Source organism: Gouania willdenowi, unplaced genomic scaffold (assembly GCF_900634775.1).
Source record: "Gouania willdenowi unplaced genomic scaffold, fGouWil2.1 scaffold_350_arrow_ctg1, whole genome shotgun sequence".
Taxonomy (NCBI): Eukaryota; Metazoa; Chordata; class Actinopteri; order Blenniiformes; family Gobiesocidae; genus Gouania; species Gouania willdenowi.
The window spans coordinates 70368-95760 of NW_021145113.1; the positions used below are offsets into that span (position 1 = coordinate 70368).

At 42.3% G+C, this 25393-nt stretch overlaps 1 long non-coding RNA gene across 1 annotated transcript; it reads right to left on the bottom strand.

The window, feature by feature from the left end:
* Positions 1 to 1817: 1817 nt before the first annotated feature.
* LOC114459809 (uncharacterized) lies at positions 1818 to 22471 on the bottom strand. Its single transcript, XR_003673473.1, has 3 exons — positions 22306 to 22471; positions 18353 to 18441; positions 1818 to 1874 (listed from the first exon to the last, which is right to left on the bottom strand). It is a non-coding gene; the product is annotated as an uncharacterized LOC114459809 (long non-coding RNA).
* Between the last annotated feature and the right edge of the window lie 2922 nt (positions 22472 to 25393).

Here is a 25393-nt window from a genome sequence, read left to right on the forward strand (position 1 = left end):
CAGGCTGAAAACACTTGGCTATAATTAGCATGTTGTTATCGACCTTCGTAGGACAGCATCTCTCTGACAGGGAGTGTTTGATTAGTTGAAGCTAACAGAGATATAATAAAACTAATATAATAATCTAGATTAGTAGCATAGGGCCTTAGTGTCAGACACTTTGTTTATTTGTTGAATCCATTAATAAGGCCTTGACAATAAAACCTTGACCTGTTCTCTAGCGCCACCATCAGGACAAACTTTTACATTAGAATTCATTTATCTGGAATAGTTTTCATCTAAATCTTCTCAAATTTACTGACAACATTAATGAACACTAGAGTATGAACCTATTGGTTGTGGTGATGATATGACCTTTGACCTTTACTGCAGCGCCATCATCAGGACAAACTTTCACTTTTACAGTTAGTGGATCTGGAAAATATTTCATCTAAATCTTTTCTAATGTGTGGTGAACATTCATAACTCTCACACAATGAACCATAGTGATTGATGTTGGTGACCCCCCCCCCCCCCCTTATAGATTCATTTACTTATTTCTGTTATTTTTTGTAACATTAATAATAATAATAATAATAATAATAATAATAAAAAAAACTCAAAGCGTGAACAGAAACAATTATTTGTTCACACCAGTCATAGTAGTGGTGGTAAGCCACATTATAGCCACAGGTGTCCTGGGGCAGACTGACAGAAGTGTGGCTACCATTTGGTGCCTACGGCCCCTCTGACCACCACCATCATTCATACACAGTTCATACACATTCCTATGGAGTTATTCACTATAAAGTTTCACTCCTCTTTTAACAGTGGATGAGTTTTTGTTTATTTATTTTTTACTTTATGGTTTTATTGTTTTTGTGGTTGTTTATTGTGTGTGAGGGGTTTCACATGTTTAAAAATGAAAAAATTAAATATCAGTTTTAATTTACAATGTCATGTAATAACGCTCCCTCTGTAGGTGTGGAGATGTAAAGTCACACACGTTTTACACCAAATGTGTGTAATATGTGTTCATCACAATGAATAAATATCATCATGATCATCTTATGTTTAATCAATTGTATCAAATTAAGAAAAGTCATAAAATATAAAGCAAAAAAAAAAGTCTATTATTTTTTGAGTGATAAACATTGAATGAGGTCAAACTGACATCAAGAATAATAGGAGGGTTAAAAGGATAGCTGCTACCATATATGGTCAATTGGAGGCGTGTCTTAATGTAAATGAGCCTGAACATGTGCTAGCTTTAGAACAGGTGGGATTAATCAACACTGCTGTGTGTACGACCTCTGTCCACACGCTTCATAAATACTGATTCTTTTTGTACTGGTGCACATTCTACATTTCATTGGTCTGAACGTATTTAGAACCAGTTCTATGAACGGATCAATAAATGAGGCCCCTGGACCATCAGGAAGACAACCAGCAACCTTCTTTATGTGGACTCACTGTGGGTCAGTAGATGGACCTCCTTTGAAGTGAATGAGTTTGTCCATGGACTGGTCACTTCTAAAGGACTCACAGCTGGGTCCAGGTCCAGATGTGAGCTGCTTCCTGGTCCTTGAACACGCACGCACGCACGCACGCACGCACGCACGCACGCACGCACGCACGCACGCACGCACGCACGCACGCACGCACGCACGCACGCACGCACGCACGCACGCACACACACACACACACACACACACACACACACACACACACACACACACACACACACACACACACACACACACACACAGTGTAACACTGATGTACAGAGGTGTGAGTGCTGAGCTCTGACGTGGTCTCACCTCTGATCTTCAGTCTGGATCTCATGTTGTTCCTTCACCGTGTCCTGATCCATCTCCACGTCACGAGATGATGAGCTGAAAATATGAGTGTGAGACAGACAGCGCTACCTGAGTATCATGGTAAAGAGTGAAAACACATTAGAGAAGATAAAAGATGTCAAAGCTCTGAGTTTCACAACAAATATCTGGAACTCTAAAGTTTAACAGCACACTGACTGGATGAGAGTTAGTGCTACACACTGTGATGCTAACGCTAAATGCTACACGCTGTGATGATAATGCTAGATGCTTCACGCTGTGATGCTAACGCTAAATGCTACACACTGTGATGCTAACGCTAAATGCTACACGCTGTGATGCTAACTAGGGTTGCCACCCGTCCCTTAAAATACGGAATCATTCCAATTTTGACCTTTGAGCTCCACATCCTATAAATAAAATCAAATCCCAGTAGTTTATTAAATCAGTCCAACCATGATGTGTCTACTGTACCATCCTCAGGAGATGATGATGATTGTTCATATCTACAGTGTTGTTTTCCTGAAGTTGTTTGACCGTGGGACACTGAAAACTGTCTAAAGTTGGACATTTTTAGTGTTAGAGCAGCTCTGATGTGTGTCGTCTCTCTACTCTCCAATAGTCCCTGAAAGCACCACACACACACATCCACACATGTACACAGGACACACCACAGAGAGCAGGGGTCCTACATAGATCCCACCACCATGATGTGGCTGGTCTTGGCATTTCCTGTGTTTTACTTTGTGTGTAACAGTCTGACGGACATATTTAGTGTTCTGGTGATTTATGCAAATACGGAACAAACAGCATTCTGTTTTGGCTCAGTACGGGACGCACCATTTAATGGTCAAATAAGGTACGATTCCGTATTTTAAAGGATGGGTGGCAACTCTATTCACAACTAAAAAATAAAAACTAGAATATTTGCATTACTTGAAGAAAATGCAAGTGAGGATGCAGGTGCTGGCACTGCATTAGCTTAGCATTAGCGTTAACTTAGCATTAACTTAGCATTATTATTAGCCTAGCATTAGCAATAGGCTAGAATTAGCAATAGCCTAGCATTAGCACTAACCTAACATTAGCTTAGCATTAGCAAAAACATAGTGTAAACATTATCCAAGCATTAGCATTGGATAATGGGTTGAAAAAGTTGAAAAGTTAGAAATTGCTTAAAACAGCATGAATTCATATATATGAACAGTTCTTTTCACCAGCAGGGTTTGGATTTAGAACCAGATTCAACATAAGGAACAGGAACTGGTTCCTCACGTTTAGAACCAGTTTATCACACTGTCACAACTTAAACAGTGACATTCTCAATGAGTGACTTAACGTCACATTTATAATAATAGTACATATTTCTGTCTGCCACAGATAGTAATGTGAACTGTTTAGCAGGAATTAGGCTAATACAGTAGCATTAACATATATAATATGAATAATAATTATAACCTTTCACTATTTGGTCTTTACAACTACTTGTGGTGCATTCAATGTGCCTTTGAAAAACAGGATAGATTGAAATACAACATAAATAAATGCCCCGTGACCCTGAAAACAGGAACAAGTGGGTCAGAAAATGGATGGATGAAAATATGGATGCAACCATGGATTTTACTGATGCAGGCACGCAGTGACTGATGCATCTCGATTTCACCCGTCAATTGTACCGATGCACACTGAATGGATCGATACACTTGCATTGCGCATCTTTGATTAGTATCGATTCATCTCCACATGCTTAGTTGGTTCAGATCCTTTCACGAGGTTCAATGTCGAGGCAAAGCCAGCTTTGTACTGACCCTCGTTACTGAAGCAGTCTGATTTAAAGTGGTTAGCACACACATACAAGCTACCACGAACCGTAGCTAGCATGTTGTCTGTTCTTCTGTAGCTGGGACAGAATATAGGCACCTATGTTGATTTGTACAACCAACAACAAAGCCATTTGCATGTGTTTAGCTCTGAGCGACAACATTGAAAAACACTACTGCTATCTCACTGCGGGACACACCAAACTCCACCTCGGGGATGAACGCCCCCCTCTCGAATGTCCGCTATCAGTGCTCAGAGGAGGTCGGCCTATGAAAATGACTCCTTTGGTGACGTCACGACAGGAGCTGAATCTGAACAGCCCGTAGGAACACCGTTTTACCAGTGGGTGGGGCTGCAGAGACCATTCAGGAATCACTTGTTTTCCTCATTCTGGGAGTTGGAAAGATCAGGGAGGACCAGTTTATAGATGGAGAGACCAGAAAAGCTCAAGGTTGTTTCTGCGGAAATAGCGTAGATAGCAGCAGCAGTTAGCATAGCTAGTAGCAGCAGTTAGCATAGCCAGTAGCAGCAGTTCGCATAGCTAGTAGCAGCAGTTAGCATAGCCAGTAGCAGCAGTTAGCATAGCTAGTAGAAGCAGTTAGCGTAGCTAGTAGCATCAGTTAGCGTAGCTAGTAGTAGCAGTTAGCATAGCTAGTAGCAGCAGTTAGCATAGCTAGCAGCAGCAGTCAGCGTAGCTAGTAGCAGCAGTCAGCGTAGCTAGTAGTAGCAACAGTTAGCATAACTAGCAGCATTAGTCAGTGTAGCTAGTTGCAGCAGTCAGCGTAGCTAGTAGTAGCAGTTAGCGTAGCTAGAAGCAGCATGTGTAGCGATGATGCTAATGCAGGAAAACCTGCCTCCAACAGACAGGACACAGGAGGAGAAATTGGTTGGATTTTTTTTTTTTTTAATTTTAATGTTGAAAGTTTTGTGATAAAATGATAAACTGGTGAAATCACAGCCTGTACATGCAGTATGGGGATGCATTTACTCCGTCTCTGGGTCCTAGTGCCAGCCTCCAGGGAAGCCTGTTCTGTTTACCGTGTTTACCGAGGTCCGTGTGTGTTTAATAAGTCCGTGTGTGAAAGTCAGCATGTTTATGCCTCCGTCCATCCACTCTTTTTATTATATCCATGTCTTTTAAGGCTCTTATTAAATAGTCTAGCCTGGGGTTCGGGCCGCCACCATCTTAGCATATGTCGTCACCAGTGCGTGAATTTAGACTCCAATTACATTTATGTATATAATATCTTCCTTGCAATATAAACTGGCTCACAACATACCATAATTTTTATAGTTTCCACTGAATCCAGAATAATAATAATCTTTCTCAACAAGAACTGTTGATTTGATTTGTCACATGACTGCTACAGGGTTTGAGTTTATTTTATTTAGTTTTACATCCATCTGTAGCTCTATGTTTTTTAGACTGATGACAACTTGTTTGTAGTGTTGTTTCAGCAACTTTCAGTTTTGCCATTACAGTTGGGACCTTTGTAAGTGAATACTTTAGTTACATTACAGCAACCAAATTAAACTGTATCAACTCAGTGAATTAATAAAAATAACCTGTGTAAAGGTTTTTTCAAATAAAAAAATATCCTGTGAAATCTGTGACCTGTTGACCTGCACAACTCAAAGAATCAGAATCAAGAATCGTTTAGAACAGGAATCAAAATTGAGAATCAGAATCGTTAAAATCCAAACGATGCCCAACCCTCGTCCAGAACCATCTCTTGGGTTTTTCTTCCATTGATGGTGATAAAGTTGGCATCACACAGCCAACAAAGTGAGGAATACAGTGTCATCAGAACACTTCAACACATAGTTTACATTAACACTGCTAGTGTTCTATGTTTCTAGTCATAATGTCTTCCTCTAACAGACTGAAGGTCATTTGAAGGTCTTCAGTTAGAACATAAACAAAGCTCATTATGGTTTCTCTTTTAGTTCTGTGGCCTTGTTTCATAGAAAACATCTGTTTGTTCATTAGCTCTGATTGATTTAAGATAAATGGACATTAGTGTTTGTCTAAACTCACTAACACGTGTTCTTTCACTTTGAAAACAAAAATAAACAAAACTGAATTATTATTTTATTTTTATTTATTTTTTTGTAAAAAATAATTTTATCGTAATGCGCATGTGCATATATGCTCATAATGGATCTCAGTATGAGGTAAACTCAGTCCGTGACACAGGTGTTTATGAACAATCCTCAATCATAACTCTGTTGATCACTCTATCAAAGTCACTGATCCTCCACTGGCAGCTCTTTCCTTTTTCTGCTGACTCATTACATCCATGCTCTCTGTCAGTTTCAGGGGTGTCCAAACTTGGTCCTGGAGGGTCGGGGGTCCAACGTGTTTTTAATGTGTCTGTTCTAACACAGCTGGGAGACTCATTAGCAAAACTGCTTCAGGATATCAGAAGTGTTGGATCAGGGACACATTGACATCCTGGTGGACCACGTTTAGACACCCCTGGTATAGACATATGAACTACAGATACATGAGGTGTGGCCACACCCCCTCCCATTTGCACCCCCACAGCCCATCAGCCTCGAATCCCTACTTAATTATGCTTTAAAAAAAAATAAGAATCTGAATTAAAACCCAATTTGTCTGAATAATTAATGTTGAATAATTAATGCATTTGATGATTTTCCATCTTGTTTTTAATAAATGAAGCAGGTGATTAATTATAGATGTAGTTAGTGTAGTGGTCATGTCCTAAACATCTCATGTTCATCCATTCTACTTTTCTTATAAGTGATGCTGATTTAAAATACATTTAATGATTTATGAAAAATAGAAAATGTTTTTCTTTGAAATATATTAATATAGAGCTGTATTACTGTTCTAAAATATGTGATTGCAAATTGTATATTATTTTCTATAAGATTTGAAAAATAGTCATTTTTTTTTTTTTTTTTTTTCAAAAAAGGTTCCTGAGAGTTTTTCATGTTTCTTTTTTTTTTTTTTTTTTTTTTTTTTTTTTTTCACCTTGTTTGCACATGCTGTTGAAGGTTAACACTACAAGAAGTGCAATCTTTTAACAGCAATGCATATTTTATTTAGGTTCCGATGTCCCAGAATGGGACAGAGGAACCTATTGTTTTCGCTATTATATCGTTTTATTATTATTATACCCCGCCCGCCTTTGATCGCTAATTCGACCCCCTAAAAATGCCCGAAAACTCACCGAAATTTGCACGCACCTCAGGCCTGGCGAAAAATTTGATAATTAGGTGGCGTGAAAAAAAACGGACAGAAAACGCACGCGTAGCGTGCGTTTTCGCCGCCAAAAAAACGATGGAACCGCACGACCGCCAGGTTTGACCGATATGTACGAAAATCGCCACGTGTAGTCTCCGCCCCAGAATGAGCAAAAAGTTACATTGTGACCCCGCCCAAAACCAAACAGGAAGTCAGCCATCTTGGGTCAAAGGTCAAAAATGGCGTTTCGCCCTCGAAACGCATCTGCGCTATCTAGTCTGAGGGGATTCATCCGATTCGCTTAAAACTTGGCAACACCACATAGGACCCATTGAAGATGAAAAGTTATCGAAAGAATTTTTGTATCTGTCACGGTTTGGTCGTGGCGCCGCCACAAAAATGCAATGCTAATTTTCGTTAGCACGCAAAAAATTCCAAATCTCCATAACTCTGACACACAAACTTCGATCAGCTTCAAATTTCACACAAAGGACATGTGCCCAAGCTTGGTCATGACTGCTTTGAAACATTTCCCATCATGCCTTGTGTTTTCGACCGGTGTCATTTAAGGTCATGTACACGGTTAGCATTTACAGGACGCCGTTCTAGGAAAAAGCTTATAACTCTAGAATGCAAAGTTTAAACTGCTTCATATTTGATACACATGATGACCGTACAGCCATAAACAAAACTCGAGAACCAATTTACCCATAATGCCTTGCATTCTCAGAGGGCGCCGCTTCTGTGGTCGTGTTACACGAGCAGCTGTAGCGGACAGACGATATGTCGTGTTGACTTCAAAACACTGTAGGATGAACCTAAATGCTTATAACGCAAAGTTCAAACTGCTTCATATTTAATACACACGATGATTGTCCATCCATAAACAACGCTCGATGACCAAATTACCCATCATGGCCAGTGGGAGGGGCCTATAATGACACACGAAAATCCCTCGCCATAACTACGCCGTTATACGAAAACGCTTATAACTCTAGAGTGCAAAGTTCAAACTGCTTCATATTTGATACACACGATCACTGTCCAGAGCTAAACAACAAACGATAACCAATTTACCCATAATGCCTTGCGTTCTCAGAGGGCGCCGCTTCTGTGGTCGTCCAACACGAGCAGCTGTAGCGGACAGACGATCTGTCGTGTGGACTTCAAAACACTGTAGGATGAATCTTATTAGATGGAAGCACATTTCTATGGCAAAGAGAGCAGGCTGTGAAAAGTGGGAGGGGCCTATCATGACACAGGAAAATCCCTTGCCATAACTACGCCGTTATACGAAAACGCTTATAACTCTAGAGTGCAAAGTTCAAACTGCTTCATATTTGATACACACGATCACTGTCCAGAGCTAAACAACAAACGATAACCAATTTACCCATAATGCCTTGCGTTCTCAGAGGGCGCCGCTTCTGTGGTCGTCCTACACGAGCAGCTGTAGCGGACAGACGATATGTCGTGTTGACTTCAAAACACTGTAGGATGAACCTACACAGAGGGTAGCAAATTGCTATGGAAGAAAAAACAGGCTGTGATCAGTGGGAGGGGCCTAAAATGTCACTGCAAAATCCTTCGCCATCAGCACGCTATAATAAAATAATGCTTATAACGCTTCAATGCAAAGTTCAAACTGCTTCATATTTGATACACACGATGATTGTCCATCCATAAACAACGCTCGATGACCAAATGACCCATCATGGCAAGTGGGAGGGGCCTATAATGACACACGAAAATCCCTCGCCATAACTACGCCGTTATACAAAAACGCTTACAACTCCAGAATGCAAAGTTCAAAGTGCTTCATATTTGATACACATGATGACCACACAGCCCCAAACAACAAACGATAACCAAAAACACCCACAATGCCTTGCGCTCTCAGAGGGCGCCGCTTCTTGGGCCATCCTATGCCAGCAGCTCTAGCGGCAAGACGACATGTCGTGTTGACTTCAAAACACTGTAGGATGAATCTTATTAGATGGAAGCACATTGCTATGGCAAATAGAGCAGGCTGTGAAAAGTGGGAGGGGCCTATAATGACACGGGAGAATCCTTCGCCATCAGCACGCTATAATAGGAAAATGCTTATAACGCAAAGTTCAAACTGCTTCATATTTAATACACACGATGATTGTCCATCCATAAACAACGCTCGATGACCAAATTACCCATCATGGCCAGTGGGAGGGGCCTATAATGACACACGAAAATCCCTCGCCATAACTACGCCGTTATACGAAAACGCTTATAACTCTAGAGTGCAAAGTTCAAACTGCTTCATATTTGATACACACGATCACTGTCCAGAGCTAAACAACAAACGATAACCAAAAACACCCACAATGCCTTGCGCTCTCAGAGGGCGCCGCTTCTTGGGCTGTCCTACACCAGCAGCTCTAGCTGCAAGACGACATGTCGTGTTGACTTCAAAACACTGTAGGATGAATCTTATTAGATGGAAGCACATTGCTATGGCAAATAGAGCAGGCTGTGAAAAGTGGGAGGGGCCTATCATGACACAGGAAAATCCCTCGCCATAACTACACCGTTATACGAAAACGCTTATAACTCTAGGCCAATTCCCAAATCCCCAACAGTGGTATACGTGACCGTGGGTTACCGCCCCCGGCCGCTTCATCGGAACCTATGACGCCGCTCGCGGCTTTAATTATTATTGCAATTAAATAAATGAGTTTATTTCATTGCATAATTGTGACCATCACCAGCCCTCCCTAGGGAAGGGTAAATACTTTATTAAAGGGAGGATGTAAAAGAGAGAGGGCAGTGTTACACCAGGGTGAGGGGGGTGGGGGGGGGGAGTTAACAGGGAGGAGGGATACAAGATAGGAAAACGAATGGGTGGGGAATAATCAATAAGTTTCAAGTGATGTGATGTGAAATTGTGGTTGTGTATATTGTGCTTATTGTTGTGTTATCAAGCCAGTCTGGTGACCAGTGTGCGGCTTAGGAATAATGGTGGTGGCTGTGAGCAGAGGAGGAAGTGAGTGGAAGTTACATAAAACAGGTATTTGGGAACAACGTGTCTATGGTTGAGCCCAGTATGAGTGTTATCCCACAGCCCGAGGCCAGTGCGTCCATGACAAATGTGATTCCAAGAGCCGCTACTGCAAAACCCATGAGCCGCCCCCGGGCCCGAAGAAGCAGTCGGGCCAGCAGAAAGAGCGAGAGATCTAGGGGCCCCCGGCGACCACCCCACGGCCAAGCAGCCCCCCGAACGCCCCCAAGGTCCCAAGCCGAGAGGCTGCCATTGCCCCCCCCATACACACCCGAAAAGCCCCCAAGGAGCCAAGGACCAAGCGCACCACGCCACCGACTCCAACCCCCAACCCCCAGGCCCCCCAGCCCCCCACCCCCCCACCACCACCCACACCCCCGCGCCCAGCCCCCCGAGGGGAGGGCCCAGAGAGCCCCCCGCCCGAGACCCCAGCGGAGGAGCCAAAGCCCACGCCCAGCAGACGACCAGAGCCACGCCGAACAGGCAGCCGGCGGGCACCCGCCGGTGAGCCCAGAGCCAGCAAGGACCCGACCTCAGGCCAGGAGGACCCGGAATGGATGCAGCACCAGGAGCAGCCCGCCCAGGGCGAACGACCACACCCCAAGCCGCATAAGGCACCAGGGGGCCGCTGGGAGTCCCCCCGCCAGTCCCCAGGCACCCCAACCCAGCCCCCCCGGGCGCCCCAGATGCTGATGCCGCCCGCGCCACGAGCTTCAGTTCTTTAAAGCCAGGGCCCCCTCCAGAGGCCAAGCCAGACCGCCCCGCCGGGATGTGGCCCCCTAATCCCACCCCGACACTCTGCCTCACGGGGGACTGCCCAAGCAGGGGCCGCACCAGAAGGTATGCAAGGGCGCGGCACGCGCCACCCGCCCCAGAAGACCCCCGCCAGGACCGGCCCGGCCAGCCGGCCAAGCACCCCGGGCCCCAGGAGTACCCCCAGGGACCAGGACCCCCCAAGGGCAAGCCCCCGGGCCAAGCCCCCCGGGACGCGCCCCCCACCCCAGCCCAGGTCCCGGCCACAGCCCAGCAGGACCGCACAGCCCCAGACGGCACAAGGCCAGCAGCCCAGGGCCCGCCGCCCCCCGGACAGCGCAAGCCACGGGGCAGCGCCCCCCGCCGGCCCGCGAGCAACCGGCGACCCCCACCGCGGGGACGGAGGCACCCCATCGGCACACATCCAGCGCGGGACAGCAGCCCCCAGCCAAAGATGCCCCGGACCCACCCACCAGTCCGCAGATGGCAGGACATACCCACCAGGCGGCCGAAAGCAACCTCAACCATCGGAACAGCTAACGCCGCCCCCCCAGTAAACAGCATCATCCCGAGGCGCCAAACAACCCTGCCCCAACCCCGGTGAGGACACCAGCACCCCCCCAGCACACCCACCCCCCAAACCGGCGAGGCAGGCCGCCCCGGGCCCGCACACCGCGGGGCCCGCCCCCAAGGCCACCAGGAGACAAAGCAAGCACCAAGCCACACCCAAGGGGGAGAGGCACCCCCGCGCCCCACCCGGCCGACACAGCCCGGAAAGACCCCGCAAGGAGAAACCCCGGCAAAGCCCCCCCGAGACCCACCGCCACGCCCGACCGCACCATCTTGATGTGCTTTTACTCTATGCAGTGGCTCAGCCACCAACAGAGGGGCCAGGCCCCCACCGGAGAGGCCCAAATATGTGTACCAACCCACCACCCTGTTATGGTGCCTCTCCATTCCCCAATGGAGAGGCACTTCCCGATCCCCTGTGTGAATGTGTGTGTTTGGTGAATGTATGGGGTGTAATTAAAAGAAGGGGGATGGAGGGGAGCGGTGCTCCCCCTCCAGCCTCTGTGGATTTATGTGTATGTGGTGTAATAGGCCGGAGGGTGTAAATGATGATACACCCTCCGGGGGGTGACATGTTGAGATGCGATTAAAATTGGAGGGATTAGTAGGGCAACTAGAGGTGGGAGGGCCGCCCCCACGCCACTACATAGTAACACAGGTGGCGGGCCCCTCCACCCCCAGCCCCACCATCCAGCCCCCCAAGGGTTGGGTATTGGTGTGTGGTGCATTTAGTGAGTGAGCCAGACCAGCTGGGAGTGGGGTGAAGTGAACATGTAGGAGGCCTGTCCAGTGTGAGCCGGGCCCGTCCGCGTGGCGGGCCACGCGAGAGGGTAGATGGCGCAGACGGGCAAGTGGCACTGCGGGCCCCGGAACAGCACAGCCGGAGACCCCCCCCCACGGCACCCCCCAGACCGCGCCGGCCCCGCGGAGCACGGCGACACCCCCCACCCCCGGGTACAGCCAGGCACCAACAACATCCCCCGGCGCCCCAGGGGGCGACCCCCGCCGCCCGCCGGCCCGGAGCAACGCCACCCCGCCACCAAGGGGAGCGGCCGAGCAGGGGGGAGGCCCATGCCCACACCAGGGCCAGCACAGGCCCACCCGGCGCCACGATACAACACCCTCCACCGGGAGGCGGCCCCGGCCCCCCCGACGAGAGAGGACGCCATCCACCGCCAAGCAGGGCCATCCCGCCAGCCACGGACCGGCAAGCCAGAGTACCGAAGCACCCCCAGCCCGGAACCGCCCCCCCACACCAACGGCGCCAATAGAGCCCCCCCCCCCCCACGGAGGCAATCCCCGACGACCCACACACCGGCACGAGACACCCCCCCGACGCCAGCACACCCCGAACAACAGCGGGCCCAAGGCCACCAGCCCCGCCCCGCCCAAGGCTGCGCAGCGCCGCCACGAGCCGCGGCCGGTCCCCGGGCAGATGGCCGGAGAGCACCTCCCCGGACACGTAGCCCAAGGATCCGCCCCCGGGGCACCCCCGCCCCGGAATCGCGCCCACGGCGCCCGGTGCACCCAGCCAGCAGACCAGCCAATCCCAACGCGGATCCACCGGGCCAGGAACCACGCGCCGCACCCCCGCACACCCGCCCAATACGACCCCCGGGGAGGCCCCATAGCACCCCTCACCCCACCCCCTAGCCATAACGTCCACACCCCGGCCATCGCGGTCGTACAAAAAGCCCCCGAGGGGGCCCCGCCTGGCTCGCCGCGCAAGCGACATCCCTAGCAAAGGTGCGCCCCAGGGAGCCAAGCCAAGGACCCGCAAGGGCCAACGGAGCAACCCACAGCCACACCCCGCCACCCAGCAACCCAGGAGGCAATCGCCGACCCCGGGCAGCAGCCACCCCCAAAGCTACCCCCACCCCGGATCCCCCCGGACCGGAGCCAAGGACCCCACCACCCCAGGCCCCCCAACGAGACCACCCCCGAGCCAACCCACCCGGCACGGCACCGCCCGTCCCCCAGGCGGGAGCCACAGCCCCCCCACCAGTGCCCCAGGCCAACGGGAGCCCCCCAAACCCAACCCCACAGGATGGCGGGCGCAAGAGCAAAGGAGGAGGAGGGGGGAGGACGAGACAGGGGGACAGGGAGCAAGGGGAAGGAGCGGCAGGGGAGCACGCAGGGCCCCAGCCCCAGAGACCAGCCAGATGCGCATGCAAGGGGCAACGGCGCCAAATCAAACAGCCCCGGGACCCCGTGAACACCCAGAAGGAATGCACACCCGTGCTGAGGCAACAAGGCACCCCGGCAACCCACCCCAGCCCCCCTGACCAAGACCACCCCAGAGGCCCAAGGCGGCCCCGGCCTACAGTTGGGCTAGTGCGTTAGTAAAGAGTGGTGCTGGCAGTCGCTTGCAGGCTAGATCATCAGGCTTTTAAAAATTTAGATTTAATGCAATTAAAAAAGGAGTCCAACGCTCCTCAAAGCACGTTATTTTTTTTTGTTTTCTGAGAGCAGACATCTTTTCCATGGAAATAAATTCTGTGAGGAGATTTTGCCATTGGTTTATGTTTAAGGATTTTTTGTCTTTCCAATTTAGTAATATTGTTTTTTTTGCAATGGCTAGTGCCGCAAGGATTGATTGTGATTGGTTTGCTGGAGGTTGAAGCATTGTCAGGTCTCCAATCAAACAAAGATTTGGAGATAAAGGAATTCTGTAGTCCAAAATGGAGGACAGTTTTTCAGTGATTAGAATCCAAAAGTGTTGAACTGGGGAGCAAAGCCATAAGGCATGTAAATAGGAATCCGCTGTATTCTGGGTGCACTGAGAGCAGATGTCTGTTGCTGAGAAGCCCATTTTATGCATTTTCTGTTGGGTAATGTGGGATCTGTGGAGGACCTTGTATTGAATTAGCTGAAGGTTTGTGTTTTTTGTCATCTTAAAAGTATTACAACAAATTTCTGCCCAGAAATCAGTGCTCGGGGTGATTGAGAGTTCGGCCTCCCACTTCGCGATTGGTAAGTAATTACAGTTAGTGTTCGAAAGCGCTCTGTATATTTTTGAGAGTTTTTTTGATTTTGTTGAGATTTTTTTCATATATATAGCCAGTTCTGGAGGTTGTAACGTAGTTAAGTCTAGTGGAGTGGTTTTCTTTATTGTCTCTGTTACTTGTAAGTACTGTAGAAAGTTACTTTTATTTATATCGAATGCTTGGGTTAGATTATTATATGACCTGATCTTGTCATTTTCAAAAAGGTCTTGGAGATGAGTGATTCCACTCTCTTCCCATGTCTTCAGATAGAGTGGTGTTTTTTTATTTTTAAAGTCGGGGTTGTGCCAGATTGGAGAGAGTATACTAGTTTTTAATTGGCTATTTGTGATGTCCAGGGCTTTCCACCATGCAGTCAGTGTGGAGGCAATTAGTGGGTTTTTAAAGCAGTTGTGATGTTTGAGGGTCGCAGTGATAAAAGGGAGATCAGAGAGTTTAATGTGTTTGCAGTCTAACTGTTCTATTTCTAGCCAGGTGTTGTAGTATTCTTTTGGATTTAGCCATTCTGTTAAATATAGTATTTGGTTTGCTAAGTAATAATGCATGAAATTAGGGGCTTCTAAACCACCCTCGTCTTTGTTTTTTTGAAGGGTAGAAAGGCTTATTTTAGGTTTTTTATTTCTAGTATAGAATTTTGTAGTTGTAGAATCTAATCTTTGAAACCATTGTTTTGGTGGTTTCAGTGGTATCATTGAGAACAAGTAGTTTATTTTTGGTAAGATTTTCATTTTAACTGAGGCTATCCTGCCAAGTAGTGAGATGGGGAGATTGTTCCATCTCCGCAGATCTTCTGTGACTTTGTCCAACATCGGATCATGATTTAGTTTAATTAATTCATTTAAGTTTGGTGATATATTTAAGCCTAGATATTTAATTGTATTTGTGGTGGAGGGGTGTTGTGGATTTTGGTGTTCAGGATTCCAAGAGTTTTTTGTCAAAGGGAGGATTGATGATTTTGTCCAGTTAATGGAATAGTCTGATAATTTAGAGAAGCTGTTTATTAGATTAAATACTTCCTCCAAAGAGGATTGCGGTTCTTCCAAATAGAGTAAAATGTCATCCGCGTAGAGATTAATTTTGTGTTCTGAGATGGATGAGTGGATTCCTTTAATAACAGAGTTCTGACGTACAGCTGCTGCGAGAGGTTCAACGAATATTGCAAAAAGCAAAGGTGAGAGTGGACAGCCTTGTCTGGTTCCCCTCTGCAGTGTGAAGCTTTGGGATGTTATTTTGTTTGTGGTTACTGAGGCCTTAGGTTTATTGTACAGGGTGGAGATCCATTGTATGAATGATTCTCCGAAGCCAAATTTGCCAAGGACAGTTAGGAGGAATGACCAGTTTACTCTATCAAATGCTTTTTCTGCATCGAGTGACAAGATTATTGTTTTCTTTTTAGAGTTCTGTGCCATGTTGATCACATTAAACAGTCTTCTCACATTGTCTGTGGAGTGTCTATTTTTAATAAAACCTGTCTGGTCTTGGTGTATAATTGACTGTACTACTTTCTCTAACCTGGATGTGAGTGCTTTGGAAATAATTTTTAAGTCTGTGTTAATAAGTGAGATGGGACGATAGCTTGAGGGTAATATGGGGTTTTTGTCTGGTTTAAGTAACAATTTAATGTTCGCTGTATTCATGTGACCTCCTACATGCCCTTTATTTTTGATCTCTGTTACTACTCTGAAAAATAGTGGAGCCAGCATTGACCAGAAATGTTTAAGGAATTCAGCAGGGATCCCATCTGGACCTGGTGCTTTGCCTGTTGACATGCTATCTAAAGCATTTTGTAATTCTTGTAAGGTTAATGGTGAGTCTAAGGTGGTTTTCTGATCTATAGTGAGCTGTGGTAGGTTTAGTTTATTAAGAAAGGTTTTAATATCTTCAGGGTCAGGGTTTAAATTTGATGAGTATAAGTTTTGATAATAATCATGAAAGATGTTATTAATGTCCTGAGGTAAGTTTAAAGTTTGACCTGCGTTATCAGAAATTGCTGCTATAAAGGAATTTTCTTTATTATGTTTGAGCTGATTTGCTAAATATTTGCCTGATTTATTATTGTAGTCAAAGTTTTTGTATCGTAATTGTTGCAAAATGAAGTCGGTTTTTTTAGATAAGATGATATTCAGATTAAGTTTTGTATTTTGGAGTTTTTCCCATAAAAGTTCAGAAGGGTTAGCTGCGTATTCTTCCGTAAGTTCTTTGATCTTTTCTTCAAGTGTTTTTTCTGCTATCTGTTCCTGTTTTTTCTTAAAAGAAGAGTATGATATAATCTTCCCTCTAATGACAGCCTTGCCAGTTTCCCAGAGTAAGGACGGTGATATTTCCGGGGAGTCGTTTGTCAATAGAAAGTCCTCCCATTCTTTTCTTATAATTTTTTCAAATTTACTGTCATTAAGTAATGAAGTGTTAAAGCGCCATAGAGAGGATACTTTCTGATTAGAGTCACACTGCAGGGTGAGGGATATTGGGGCATGATCGCTAATAATTATAGGATGTATTTTAGATGACATCTTATGTACGATGGAATTATTTGAAAGAAAAAAGTCAATTCGGGAGAAGGATTTATGCACGGGGGAGAAGAAGGTATATTCTTTTTTAGTTGGGTTATTCAGTCTCCATACATCTCCTATTCCAAGATCTTCCATGTAATCCATTAATACTTTAGCAGATCGAGATGGTTTTGTATTTGAGCACTTACTAGATCTGTCCAATGATGTGTTGAGCGCCAGATTGAAGTCACCTCCGATGATTAGAGACGAGTCTGCAGAAAGGTCTGAAAGCTCTGAGAAAATTCTATGGAAAAAATCAGGGTCATCATTATTGGGGGCATATAGATTAAGAATTGTGAAACATTTATTATAGATTACTACTTTGATAATAATATATCTACCCTCTGGGTCTATGACGGAGTTGATTATGTTAACGGGTAACTTTTTGTTGAGAAGAACCGAGACTCCTCTTTGTCTGGAATTGAAACATGAATTATATATCTTGTTAAAATTTGAATCTGTCAGGGATTTTTCTTCTGATTTAAGTAAGTGAGTTTCTTGAAAGAAGACAATGTCTGCATTTAATCTTGATACATAGTCAAATATCTTAATCTTTTTAGCCTGTGAGCGAATGCCACGCACATTCCAAGAAGTTACTGTAAACTGATACATAGAATGAGGTGAGTGTTAGTCCATACAGGTGTGAGCATAAGTGAGAATCTGTGAGCATTTGTGCACTGTGTTGTAAAAAGCTTGGATGCAAGGAAATAAAGAAGAGGGTTTTTCATGTTTCTAAGGGGGGTTCAGCAGAAAAGGTTTGTATCCACTTTCTTCATTTATAAGTGTTGTAAAGACTAATGTTGATGTGCGCTCATCTTTAAATATTTCTATATTTTGAAGCAACCTTTACCTGCACTGAATTGAAATCTTTTAGAACAATACAGTGACATACAAGGATTTACAGAACAGCCTGCTATTGTAGACTCAACATGTAAGGTTAGAACATGATTATTATAATAATATGTTTCAATCGTGGGCCGGTCTGAGGAATGAAGCTCCAGGGCTGAAAATGAGTCCCACTCTGGCCCTGCTTGGGGGCCTTTAGTTTGGCCCACAGGATGAAGTAAAAATAACAGAGAAAACATCAATCATTGTGTAAATGAAACTCAACAATATTTGCAGGTTCTCACAGTTTTCCTGGTGATTTTATCACATGATTATTACAGTCATTTTTAATGTTAAACTGTTGGAAAATCTCAAAATTCTTACATTTCCTCCAATTATGACATCATGTTTCCCCTAATTAAATAGTAATTAGTTAAAAAAATAAAATGAAAAATCTAATAAAAGTAACATATAGATCCTGTTGGGACTGATATCTGTCACTTATTGATTAGATATTGTTGGTTTCTTACATATTATATATTACATGGCACAATATTGTTGAAATGGTTTTCCAACATAAAATCTGTGGCCCTCTTGAGATCAAACTGGTCCGTATTTGGCCCCTGAACTAAAATGAGTTGGAAAACCTGGTCTGGGGCCAACCAATCAGCAAAGCAAAGCAGCAGCGTCTCCACCTCTCTGATAACACTAGCTTAGCTTAGCTTAGCGTAGCTAATGGGAAAGGAGGAACAGGATAAACATACCTGTCAGGTGGTGTCACTGAATGGACAGGTGAGCTCTAACGCAGCAGGTGAAGTGAAGCAACAGGTCCAAAGTTGATGTTTTATAACACCTGAGTGATACGAGCCAATCAGAGGGAGGAGAGAGAGATCAATAATCCTGTTATTAAACATCACACATTTACACTATTTTACACCATTAAACCTGTGTTTGACCCCAGGGTTGGCCTCAGAACAACATCCACCACTTATTTCATTAGATCCAGAACCTTCTTTTTATATTTATTATTAGCATCTCATTTACTTATAGGTGTTTGATTTAAAGCAGAACTAAGTAACTTCACTTTAATAAATCCTTCTCATAGACCCTGTGAGGGTAATACAAGTGTTTATGGGGTGATTGGGGGGTCTTTCATCCCCCTGCTGTCTCTGGCCAGAAAACAACACTTAGAACTTTCCTGCCTCTGACCCGGTGATAAGACGTACTGCTTTATAACAGCCCAGTACAAACTAATGCTAGATTATGACCAGCCCATTGGCTGCACACCGTTGTCTACAAATTCACTTTTCTCAAACTTATATCAGGGCGGAGCCAGCAAAAAAAAGGCAGAGAAGACCTTTGTCTGAGGAACAGAGCAACTCCAAGCCAAGAGGTAGCCACTGCCCCCAGATACACACCCGAGAAAGTCCCAAGGAGCTGAGGACCCAGCGCTCCCCGCCATCAACTCCAACCCAATGGCCCCCCGCCAACATCCACCCCCCACCCCCACCCCGAGGGGTTGGGTGTGGAGTGTGTTTCCATGATAATGTTATAGTCAATGATTTTTGATCAGGCAGTTGATGATTGACTATTGTTCAAAGTCTACACTCTGTGTGTGTGTGTGTGTGTGTGTGTGTGTGTGTGTGTGTGTGTGTGTGTGTGTGTGTGTGTGTGTGTGTGTGTGTGTGTGTGTGTGTGTGTGTGTGATCACTTCTCATCATAAACCTGACTCAGGGATTTAACAGCTTTATGCTGTTTATGATTAACTACCAGAACTGGTTCACCCAATGGGCAGCATAGGTCAATACTAAGGTCACCGTGGCCTGGGATGTGGAGGGTGGTTAGAAAATGTAGAATAATTTCTCCTTAAATATTATTATATTAAAACTAGTTATTACTATCACGTCCTAAAATGAAAAAGCAAACACAGATTCAAATATAAAGCAGTGCCCAATTAATAAATAACAGTATAAAATAAGTTCCCAAATGACTGAACACATGAGACTCTTCTACAGTAAAAGTGTTTGTAGCAAAAGTCATGAGTGCATTGATGAGATTCTCACAGGAAAAGAACCATTTATTCATTTTAGGATTTTTTAGTTTTTGTTTCAAAAACTAAAACAAACTGATTCTCTGTAATTTTCTCTGCACTGGAAACCTTTAAAATGTGATGAAATAATCCATATCTTGTTAAATTATTGAGAATCTGAGCTTTTTTCTCTATTGTTATGAAATAATTCAAAGGCAACCAGGTTTTCTGGTAAATTTACCAGTTTAGGCAAAGTTATAGAAAATAATAAAACATCAAAATGATGCAACTTTTGCTGACGTTTTTTGAAAAAGCTGCTGTAAAATCAGGCATTTTAGGTCTGAACAACCACATAAATTAGAAGTGAAATGGTGGAGGAACTGAAACATGGAGATGTTAGTCCTTCCTACAACCTACAAGGCTTGTCTGCACCAGACACTTCATTTTCACCTCAACTGGACACAAAGTTTACCATACCACGCTGTCATTCTGGAACCAATGATGCTTTCTAAAACAGCTGATGAGACAAAAACATCATCTTTAGATTGACACCAAACACTCTTAGTCTGAGTAAATAATACAACCTTTGCTGTAAACAGGAACATAGATTATTGACGTGTGTTTCCCAGTTAAACTGGTTATTTAGATCAATGGTTCTCAAACCTTTTTGGTTCTAGTTCCCTTTTCTCTGAATTCTGAATCCTCGTCCCCCCTTTATCCCACTTCAACATTTTACTGAGAAAACTATTTAAAAACATCTATAGATCATAATGATAGAATGAATGAGTGATAACACACATTTTCAATCATCTCATTTAGTAAATAAATGGAAATAAACAGTAATTAGTTCAGTGGTTTCAACCTTTTTAGATCGTGACCTCATTTTGATATTAATAACAGTAATTTTTAATGTTAAACGGTTGGAAAAACTCAAAATTGTTACATGTTCTTTATGATATCATATTTCCCTTAATTAAATAGAAACTGGTCAAAAAAATCTAGGAAATGTAAAGTGTAGATCTGTCACTGATTGATTATACAGTATATTGTTTGTTTCTTACATATTTAGTATTTTATGTTCACGTAGAAGTACAAGCTATGACACAATAATGAATTGAAATAAACATTATTATTTATTAATAAACTTTTTTAAAAATGTGAAAAGGTTGAAAAAATTGAAAAAATTGAAAAGGTTGAAAAAATTGAAAAAACTTGAAATGGGTGGAAAAAGTTGAAATCGGTTAAAAAGTTGAAAAAAGTTGAATTTGGTTGAAAAAGTTGAAATCGTTTGAAAAAGTTGAAAAAAGTTGAAATTGGTTGAAAAAGGAGAAAAAAGTTGAAATTTGTGGAGAATGTTGAACATTTTTTAAATGGGTTGAAAAAGCATTAACAAGCTTGAAAAAGTTGAAAAAAGTTAAATTTGGGTTGAAAAATCATTTGAAAAAGTTGAAATTGGTTGAAAAAGGAGAAAAAAGTTTTAATTTGTGGAGAATGTTGAAAATTTTTTAAATGGGTTGAAAAAAGTAAAAATGGTTTGAAAAAAGTTAAAATGGTTTGAAAAAGTTGAAAGTGATTTAAAAAAAAGTGAGAAAAAAATTGAAATGAGTCCAAATCGGTTGAAAAAGTTGAAACATGTTAAAATGGGTTGAACAAGTTGAAAAAAGTTCAAAAGGGTTGAAAATAGTTAAAATGGGTTGAAAGATTAAAAAAGTTGAAATCAGGTGTAGAATGGATGAACAGCTGAAGTTCACTGTTAAAGGTTTAAAATGTAGATGGAAAAAGTTACATAGTTTAATAATTTAAAAAGTTGAAACAACGTGGAAGATTTCAGTAGACCTTTGATTAGTAATAAATGATACGATACATGACTGTCAGCATGAGTCAGCACATAAATGTAATAAATGTAGTTAATGAATCAACATAACACAAGTACAGACATTGGAAAATAACATCACCTGTACCTTTCCATCAATATACAGTATATATATATATAGCAATTAATAAAAGGTAAATATAGAATGATTAGAATCATGAGGACACTCTGGACACCTACTTAGGAGTTGGTGGCAGCAAAATTTAGTCTTCAAAACCATAAAGAAATAAAAATGTATTTCCAATTAAGATTTCACATCCAAAAGAAATGTTCCAGCATTTAAATGCACGAGAGTGCACGTCACAGTTTTCCTGGTGATTTTATCACATATTTATTACAGTCACTTTTAATGTTAAACTGGTGGAATAACTCAAAATTCTTACAAAATCTTTACATTTTCCTCCAATTATGACATAACATTTTCCTTAAATAAATAGAAATTGGTCAAAAAATATCTAGGTTATTCAAAGTATAGATCCTGTTAGGACTGATATCTGTCACTTGTTGATTAGATATTATTTTCTTACATATTTAGTATTTTATGTATACATAGAAGTACAAACTAAGGCACAATAATGTTGAAATGACTGGTTTTCCAGCATAAAATCTGTGGCCCTCTTGAGATCAAACTGGTCCGTATTTGGCCCCCGAACTAAAATGAGTTGGACACCCTGGTCTGGGGCCTCCAAATCACTAGAACAGCCCCTGACTGCAGGAATCATAGCAAAGCAAAGCAGCAGCGTCTCCACCTCTCTAATAACACTAGCTTAGCTTAGCTTAGCGTAGCTAATGGGAAAGGAACAAGATAAACATACCTGTCAGGTGGTGTCACTGAATGGACAGGTGAGCTCTAACGCAGCAGGTGAAGTGGGGCAACGAGGCAACAAAGGGCAACAGCAGCATTGAGAGCAACTAAGAAAATGCTGTTGGTCTCTGAGTGTGTAAACACAACAGCTCCAAACTACACACCTGCTCCACTAACTAACCACAGACAAGAAGCTGGGACACATGGAAGTGGGGCGGAGCCAAAGCTGAGTGATACGAGCCAATCAGAGGGAGGAGAGAGAGATCAATAATCCTGTTATTAAACATCACACATTTACACTATTTTACACCATTAAACCTGTGTTTGACCCCAGGGTTGGCCTCAGAACAACATCCACCACTTATTTCATTAGATCCAGAACCTTCTTTTTATATTTATTATTAGCATCTCATTTACATTTAGGTGTTTTTTTAATTTAATAATAAAGTATTATATTTACACATCTGTGTCTTTTATTGAGTTGAAATCACTGTAAATGTCATTGTCTCCCTCTAGTACCCCTGTAGTGGCATGGCGTACCCCCATTTGAGAAACACTGGTGTAGATGACAATCTGTGGCCTAAGCAGCATTAACGTCAGCATTAGTAAATAGTTGGTATTTCCATTCCACTTCTACATCCCACCTGATTCATATTTCCTTCTGTTGCTGTGGTTACGCTGCTCACGTTCTTTTCTCACACTCATTGTACTCACATGATTTATTTGATCTACAAACACTCAGATCAGACTCAACTGTGAAGGTCTATCGTCTGCTTTCTGACAAACTATCTCCACAATAATCACATGTAGTTTGTGATTTTAGGATAAAGGAGAAAAAGCTGCAGTTTTTCACATCTTTTCAATCCTTTGGATCCAAAGCGTTGACATGTTTCACCTTGGAAACTCCAGAGGTCATTGGTCTACTGAACACATGTCTAACCATTGGGACTGTGTGTTCATAAGATAAAGTCAGTGAGCTGATCTATTGATCACAGTTCAGCCTAATATCAAACATAGAGAACAAATAATGGACATGTCACATGTGGTTAAATTTACTAAAATAATCATGAAATATGGTGAAAAATTAAAAGTAACTATAATGGGTCAACATGTCTGACATTAGGTGGAAAAGTGGTGGAAAAGGTTTATAAATGATGAAAAGACATTGAAATGTGATGGAGAAGTGTCAGAAATGGGAGAAACGTAACACAATTATATTAAAGAAACAAAAATATGGCAATAAAAAGTGATGAAAATAGTGTCTCGTGACCCCAAATGGGGTCTGGACCCCTAGATTAAGAACCCTTGGTATAGAAGAACAGAGAGGACCGCCCCTTTCTTTCTCAGATAATCCTTTTGTTTTTTAGGGCTGAAAACTAAACATTTGTGTCTAAACTATAACTAAAATAAAACAGCTCATATAAAAGTTATTTTATTTAGTCATAGATGAGACATTATAGAATGTATGTTGTCTATATTTATGTTTTACAGTGTAACATTCTAAATGTTCCACATAACAGTGAAATGTATAGTAGCATCATAATGAACTTAGGATGTAAAAATAAAACATGTTTCATTTACTATAAATATCTACTTTTTATAACCACGTGTTATCTCGTTCAAATCATATAAAATGACAAACTTTTCTAACTTTTCTGTTCTGGTAAATATGTTGTGTGAGAACAAAACTATTTTCATATTAAACTTGATGTAATTCATCCTAAAACATGAAATTAAATATGATCATAATGTCATAATTTAATGTCAAATTAATAGTTGATAGAGAAGAATGAGATTTATGTTTTCATTAAAACATTAGTGTAATGTATCACAAAGCTGTCATTGTGCTTTTCCTAATAATACTATTATAAATATACATAGTGTTTATAATGAATCATGTATGTAACACCTCATATACGTCTAATAAGTGTTTTTATTTCTATTTCATAGATTTTATCTTCACTGATTCAACTCATATATTACATTTCATTGTGTGTGTGTGTGTGTGTGTGTGTGTGTGTGTGAATAATTGATTTTTTTTCTGTGTGAAACTGTAAATCATCTGAAATGTTATAAATAAATAATCCTTAATGTGTAAATAATGAATGTAATAAATATGGAGATAGATTTGTCTCAAATATTCACAAATATATCCACAATTTACACATGTTTTATCATGTATGTGTGTGTATTTATCATTAATTATTATTTATAAATCTTTAATTATACTTGTGGATTGAGCAAAGTGTGTTTGTGGATCGATTCGCGTATGAATGTATTTATGAGAGCTAATTTTTAAAAAGTAAGGAGTAGAAAATACAGATATTTGTTTAAAAAGTAAGGAGTAAAAGTAAAAAGTAATTAAAAAAAAAATGAATACACAATTAAAGTACAGATAGCATCAAAAACTACTTAAATGTAATATCTAGACTTAACATTTAGATTTTCATTCAATATTTAATATATAGATTTAGATTGACATTATCTTTTTACAAGAAAACAATTCTCACAGATATTGCTGTAAATCTGGTTACAATATATTTTTTTTTTTGCTAAATGTTACAAAAAGTTGTTGTTTCATTTAACATGCACAACTTTAATATTGGCACCTCATACATCAATGAAACATTTATGTAAATGTTTGTTTAATTGTTTTCTATCTACTTTGTTTGAATCAGGAAGCCCTGTGGAGAGAGAGAAGAAGAAGCTGACAGCCCTGCAGGACAACATTTCAGGCCTCTACAGCTCCTTAGACGTAGTTTGGACAGTAAGACGCCATTATTTTATGATATTTTAGATATTCTATAGAACATTATTCACTGTTCTTTGATGCATTGCTGGATGTTGTGTTGATCACTTGTACTGGGTTGTGTTTGCCTGGTGTTGTCTCAGAGACATTTGCAGCCTGTGGTTTGGTGCTTCCTGTTTCTGCTCTATCTAGGCTGTAATAAACTGTCAGTCTTACACAGGAAAGTGTGCCTCTGTTCATGTGTGCTGTGTATCTTTATCAGTTTCCAGGATCCTGTAACTGTAGTACATGAAAATAAATTATCATTTACTTTTGTGTTTGTATTGTTAATGTGTTAAAGCTGTTTGAT